This window comes from Nomascus leucogenys, chromosome 5 (assembly GCF_006542625.1).
Source record: "Nomascus leucogenys isolate Asia chromosome 5, Asia_NLE_v1, whole genome shotgun sequence".
Classification (NCBI taxonomy): domain Eukaryota; kingdom Metazoa; phylum Chordata; class Mammalia; order Primates; family Hylobatidae; genus Nomascus; species Nomascus leucogenys.
Window position 1 is genome coordinate 41664005 of NC_044385.1, and position 7316 is coordinate 41671320.

Here is a 7316-nt window from a genome sequence, read left to right on the forward strand (position 1 = left end):
CCAGCCTGGGCAAAAAGAGCGAAACTCCATCTCGAACAAACAAACAAATAATTCAGACCTTGCTCTGGCAAAGGAGGCAGCCACCATCACTAGTGTTTGACAAAGACTCAGAGGCAGAGGCAGTCAGGGGGAGCAGAAAAGCTTCATAGTGAAATAAAAAGGGATGGCCTCAGGTATGTGTGTCCTCTGATTGGAAGTTGTTGGCATGGAGAGGCTAACTAGAAGCACGACTTCTTATGTGATGGCTTTGAGGAACATATCTTTTTCTCTGCTTGGTCCTGAGTTTGGAGCAAAAATAGGGAAATTGGCCGTCGCTGACCAACTCTGACCGTTCTGGGCCAATTGCTGCAAAGGTTGTAGTTTGGCTTCCCCAGTGATTGCTGCAGAAGTTGTTGGTCAGAATTTGGTTGTCATGTATGGTTTGGCCATTGTCTGTTTGTACATTGAGTCTCTTCCACCTGAAGGCCTAGGATGAAATACGTATTTCCCTGTATCCTCCCTTGCATTCTCATTTTTACCATCACAAAACCGTATCCCTTCTCTGATTAGTGAAGTTGAGAATCTATATATTTTTCAGCCATTTAGAGTTTGTCTTCTGTGAATTGCTGATTAATATCTGTCTTTTTTTTTTTTTTTTTTGAGATGGATTCTTATGCTGTCGCCCAGGCTGGAGTGCAGTGGCACGACCTTGGCTCACCACAACCTCTGCCTCCCGGGTTCACGCAATTCTACTGCCTCAGCCTCCCTAGTAGCTGGGATTACAGGCGCCAGCCACCATGCCCAGCTAATTTCTTTTTTTGAGACAGAGTCTGGCTCTGTTGCCCAGGCTGGAGTATAGTGGCACGATCTTGGCTCACTGCAGCCTCCGCCTCCCGGGTTCAAGCGATCCTCCTGCCTCAGCCCCCCTAGTAGCTGGGATTACAGGCATGTGCCACCATGCCTGGATAATTTTTGTATTTTTAGTAGGGGCGGGGTTTCGCCATGTTGGCCAGGCTGGTCTCAAACTCCTGACCTTAGGTGATCTGCCTGCTTCAGCCTCCCAAAGTGCTAGGATTACAGGCGTGAGCCACCATGCTCGGCACGAAAATTTTTGTATTTTTAGTAGAGATGGGGTTTCTCCATGTTGGCTAGGCTGGTCTCAAACTCTTGACCTCAGGTGATCTTCCCACCTCGGTCTCCCAACATGCTGGGATTATAGGCATGAGCCACCATCAATGTTCTTTCATCAATTTCAAAAACAAACAAACACCTCTTTTCTTTTTATTGCTAGTTTGCAGAAGTTCCTCGTATATCTGGGTAGCAATCCCATATTGTTTTTATTGTTTTTATTTTATTTTTCTTTTTTCTGAGATGAGTCTCACTCTGTTGCCCAGGCTGGGATGCAGTGGTGGGATCTCGGTTCACTGCAACCTCTGCCTCCTTGGTTCAAACAATTCTCCTGCCTCAGCCTCCTGAGTAGCTGGGATTACTGGCGTGCGTCATCACACCCAGCTAATTTTTGTATTTTTAGTAGAGATTCACCATGTTAGCCAGGCTGGTCTCGAACTCCTGACCTTGTGATCCACCAACCTCGGCATCCCAAAGTGCTGGGATTAGAGGCATGAGCCACTGAGCCCGGTCAAAGATCTTTTTATTTTTATTTTTATTTTTTTTGAGACGGAGTCTTGCTCTGTTGCCACGCTGGAGTGCAGTCGCGCGATCTGGGCTCACTGCAACCTCCGCCTCCTGGGTTCAAGCGATTCTCCTGCCTCAGCCTCCTGAGTAGCTAGGACTACAGGCACGTGCCACCATGCCCGGCTCATTTTTTGTATTTTTAGTAGAGACAGGGTTTCCCCACGTTGGCCAGGATGGTCTCGAACTACACACCTCGTGATCCACCCACCTCAGCCTCCCAAAGTGCTGGGATTACAGGCGTGAGCCACCACGCCAGGCCCCGGTCAATGATCTTAAATTTCAAATGGTTCATCTGTGTTTTTCAAACTTACATTATTTGTATTTTCGTGTATTGCCTTCAGGTGTTTTTAAAAAAAATTTATTTTTAATTGTGCTTGCAATCACATAAGATTTAACTTGACATCTTAAACATTTTTTTTTTTTTTTTTTTTTAAGACAGAGTCTTGCTCTGTCACCCAGGCTGGAGTGCAGTGGCGCGATCTTGGCTCACTGCAAGCTCCGCCTCCCAGGTTCACGCAATTCTCTTGCCTCAGCCTCCCGAGTAGTTGGGACTACAGGCGCCCGCCACCACGCCCGGCTAATTTTTTGTATTTTTAGTAGAGACGGGGTTTCATCGTGTGAGCCAGGATGGTCTCAATCTCCTGACCTCGTGATCCACCAGCCTCGGCCTCCCAAAGTGCTGGGATTACAGGCATGAGCCACCATACCCAGCCTGTTTCTGTGATTTTTTGACTATTCCAGATACCTCATGTGAATGGACAGATACAGTATTTGTCCTTGTGTGACTGGCTTATTTCACTCAGTGTGACGTCCTCGAGGTTCAGCCATGTTGTAGCATGTGAAAGAATCTTCTTTTAAAAAGAAGATTCCTTTGCATAATATTCCTTTGTATGTTTATACCACATCTTCATGTACTCACCTTTAGATGGACTTCTTTGTGGTTTTCACCTCTTGGATATTTTGAATAATGCTGTAATGAACATGGATGTGTAAATATCTTTTTGAATTCTTGCCCCAAAATGGAATTGCTGGATCAGATGGTTTTGTTTTGTTTGTTTGTTTATTTTTTGAGACAGAGTTTCACTCTTGTTGCCCAGACTGGAGTGCAATGGCGTGATCTCAGCTCACTGCAACCTCCGCCTCCCAGGTTCAAGCGATTCTCCTGCCTCAGCCTCCCGAGTAGCTGGGATTACAGGTGCATGCCACCACGCCCAGCTAATTTTTTTGTATTTTTAGTAGAGACGGGGTTTCACCGTGTTGGTCAGGCTGGTCTTGAACTCCTGACCTCAGGCAATCCACCTGCCTTGGCCTCCCAAAGTGCTGGGATTACAGGCATGAGCCACCCTGCCCGGCCCAGATCATATAGTAATTCTACTTTTAATTTTTTTTTTTTTTTTTTAAACAGGGTATTGCTTTGTCACCAAGGCTGCTGTGTACTAGTAGCATGATCACAGCTCACTGCAGCCTTGGCCTCCTGGGCTCAAGTGATCCTCCCACCTCAGCTTCCCAAGGTACTGGGATTTCAGACACAAGTCACTGCATCCAGCCTATTTTTAGTTTTTTGAGGAACCTCCTTACGGTTTTTTACAGCAGCCACACCATTTTACATTCCCATCTGCTACCAGATTTGTAAAGAAATAGAAACATCCTAGGGACTTAGAAGCTCCCAGCCCACGTGTCCTTGTCTTTTTTTTTTTTTCTTGAGATGGAGTCTGGCTCTGTCACCCAGGCTGGAGTGCAATGGCACAATCTTGGCTCACTGCAACTTCCGCCTCCCAGGTTCAAGGGATTCTTCTGCCCCAGCCTCCCCAGTAACTGGGACTACAGGCGTACGCCATATTGCCCGGCTAATTTTTGTATTTTTAGTAGAGATGGGATTTCACCATGTTGGCCAGGCTGGTGTCGAACACCTGACCTCAAGTGATCCACCTGCCTTGGCCTCCCAAAGTGCTAGGATTACAGGCATGGGCCACTGCACCCGGCCGTGTCCCAGGCAGCATAGGAAGAGAGTTAGAGGGTACCTGTAGATCACCAAATTCTTGCAACCACCGCCCCTGGCCTGAAAGGAGACTTCTTAAGGGAGGTGATAACCGAATCAAGTCCTGAAGGATCCTAGACTTAGCTCAACAAGGGCAGGAAAAAGGGCTTCCAGATCGAAAGAATAGCCTGCCGGGTGCGGTGGCTCACACCCGTAATGCGGCCCTACAAATAGGAATAATTCAATTATTTGCTTAACTTGCATAAGAATATGAAAATTAGGCCGGGCACGGTGGCTTGCGCCCATAGTCCCAGCACTTTGGGAGGCTGATCACCTGAGGTTGGGAGTTTAAGACAAGCCTGACCAACATGGAGAAAGTCTGTCTCTACTAAAAATACAAAATTAGCCGGGTGTGATGGTGCATGCCTGTAATCCCAGCTACTTGGGAAGCTGAGGCAGGAGAATTGCTTGAAACCCGGAGGTGGAGGTGGCAATGAGCCAAGATCGTGCCACTGCACTCCAGCCTGGACGACAGAGCGAGACTCCGTCTCAAATGATGATAATAAGCAATTCAAGCTGCTAAAAGTCAGTTATTTATTTATTTATGTTTTGAGACAGAGTCTCACTCTGTTGTCCAGGCTGGAATGCAATGGTGTGATCTCGACTCATTGCAACCTTCACCTCCCAGGTTCAAGCAATTCTTGTGTCTCAGCCTCCCTAGTAGCTGGGATTACAGGCGCTGGATAATTTTTTTTGTATTTTTAGTGGAGATGGGGTTTTGCCATGTTTGCCAAGCAGATCTCGAACTCCTGACCTCAGGAGATCCGTCCAACTTGGCCTCCCAAAGTGTTGGGATTACAGGTGTGAGCCACTGTGCCCGGCCAATTTTTAAATTAAATCTTTCCTCTAAAATAACCATTGGACATTGCAGTTATTTTGTTTCTAATCACCATATATACAAATGTAAATTTTTATGAATAAGAATTTCCTTTATTTAGTCCTACTCTCCTTTCCCACCCCGCCCTTATGGTAGGACAGGCTAGCAAGACTGAAATTAATAGACCAAAGGGTCTGGTCATTTTATGGCTTGTGCTAAATATTATCCATATTGCTTTCAAAAACAGAGTTAGTGACTTATACTGTCTCAACTGAGAGAGCTGCCTTTTCGCCTCTCCCTGTCAACAAAGGGCATAATTTAAAACACATTTTAATGAAGAGAAAAATGTTACCTTGTGATGCTCAATGTTGACTTCTAGTGTGATTAGAACACCTCTGTTTGTGTTACTTCCACCATACTGCACTCATCTATCTAAGCAAATTGGGCTTTTAATTTTGTATCTTTTTTTTTTTTTTTGAGACAGAGTCTCGCTCTGTCGCCCAGGCTGGAGTGCAGTGGCACGATCTCGGCTCACTGCAAGCTCCGCCTCCCAGGTTCACGCCATTCTCCTGCCTCAGCCTCCCCAGCAGCTGGGACTACAGGCGCCTGCCACCAGGCCCGGCTAATTTTTTTTTGTATTTTTAGTAGAGACAGAGTTTCACCATGTTAGCCAGGATGATCTTGATCTCCTGACCTCGTGATCCGCCCGCCTCGGCCTCCCAAAGTGCTGGGATTACCGGCGTGAGCCACCGTGCCCGGCCATTTTTTTTTTTTAGGAGTTTCACTCTTGTCCCCCAGGCTGGTGTGCAATGGCACAATCTCAGCTCACTGCAACCTCGGCCTCCCAAAGTGCTGGGATTACAGGCGTGAGCCACCGTGCCCGGCCATTTTTTTTTTTAGGAGTTTCACTCTTGTCCCCCAGGCTGGTGTGCAATGGCACAATCTCAGCTCACTGCAACCTCTGCCTCCTGGGTTCAAATGATTCTCCTGCCTCAGCCTCTCGAGTAGCTGGGATTACAGGCATGCACCAACACACCTGGCTAATTTTTGTATTTTTAGTAGAGATGGGTTTCACCATGTTGGCCAGGCTGGTCTCAAACTCCTGGCCTTAAGTGATCTGCCCTCCTTGGCCTCCCAAAGTGCTAGGATTACAGGCGTGCGCCACTGCACTCGGCCGAATTTTGTATCCTTAAATGTGCTTTATGCTGGGCGTGGTGGCTAACGCTTATAATCCCAGCACTTTGGGAGGCTTCGGCAGGAGGATTGCTTGAGCTCCAGAGTTTAAGACCAGCCTAGGCAGTATAGTGAGACCCTATCTCCACAATACATTACAAAATTTGGCCAGGTGTGGTGGTGTACGCCTGTAGTCCTAGCTACTCAAGAGGCTGAGGTAGGAGGATTGTATGAGCCCAGGAGGTCGAGGCTGCAATGAGCTGTGATCACACCACTCCACTACAGCCTGGGTGATGAAGTGCAGCCTGTCTCAAAAAAATAAAAACAAGGCTGGGCATGGTGGCTTACGCCTGTAATCCTAACACTTTGGGAGACTGAGGCAGGCAGATCACCTGAGGTTGGGAGTTCGAGATCAGCCTGGCTAACATGGTGAAACCCCATCTCTACTAAATATACAAAATTAGCTGGGCGTGGTGATGCACACTTGTTATCCCGGCTACTCAGGCTGAGGCAGGAGAATCGCTTGAATCTGGGAGGCAGAGGTTGCAGTGAGCCAAGATCATGCGACTGTGCTCTAGCCTGGGTGACAGAGTGAGACTCTGTCTCCAAAAAAATAAAAAATAAAAAAAAATAAACCCCAAGCAGATATAATAAAGGACACTTCATACAAATGAATCAAAAATGAATTAAAGCCAATGAAAGAAAAAGTTGAAAACATGAAATTAGAGGGAATAAAAGATACGGTGTGTGAAATAGGCCCAGTTCTTTAGCCCTGTAAAAACATAAGATAAACCACATTATTTTTATTTTTATTTTTTTTTGGAGTCAGAGTCTCACTGTGTTGCCCAGGCTGGAGTGCAGTGGCACGATCCTGGCTCACTGCAACCTCTGCCTCCCAGATTCAAGCGATTCTCCTGCCTCAGCCTCTTGAGTAGCTGGGATTACAGGTGCCCACCGCCACGCCCAGCTAATTTTTTTTGGTATTTTTAGTAGAGACAGGGTCTCACCATGTTGGTCAGGCTGGTCTCAAGCTCCTGACCTCAGGCAATCCACTCACCTCTGCATCCCAAAGTGCTGGGATTACAGGCGTGAGCCACTGGGCCCAGCCTCATTTATTTTTAAAAGTTACAAAAATGGAATTAAATGAGAAGACAGACATCAGACAAGATGATGATAGTTAAAATTTAAGGGGAAAAATAAGACTCCATGAAAAAGATACAAACCAGCCCTTTTTATCTTTAATTAAATAGAAAATACAAACTAATTCTTTTAATATTTATTTATTTATTTTGAGACAGGGTCTGGCTGTGTCACCCAGGCTGGAGTGCAGTGGCGCGATATTGGCTCACAACAACCTCCGCCTCCCCAGGCTTAAGCAATCCTCTCGCCCCAGCCTCCCAAGTAGCTGAAACGACAGATGTGTGCCATCACGCCCAGGTAATTTTTGTACTTTTTGTAGAGATGAGGTTTTCTCATGTTGCCCAGGCTGGTCTCGAACTCCTGGATTCAAGGGATTCACTTGCCTTGGCCTCCCAAAGTGCTAGGATTACAGGCATGAGCCACTGCGCCCAGCTACTTTTATTTACTTTTAGCCGGAGGTAAAAAGAGAATAAA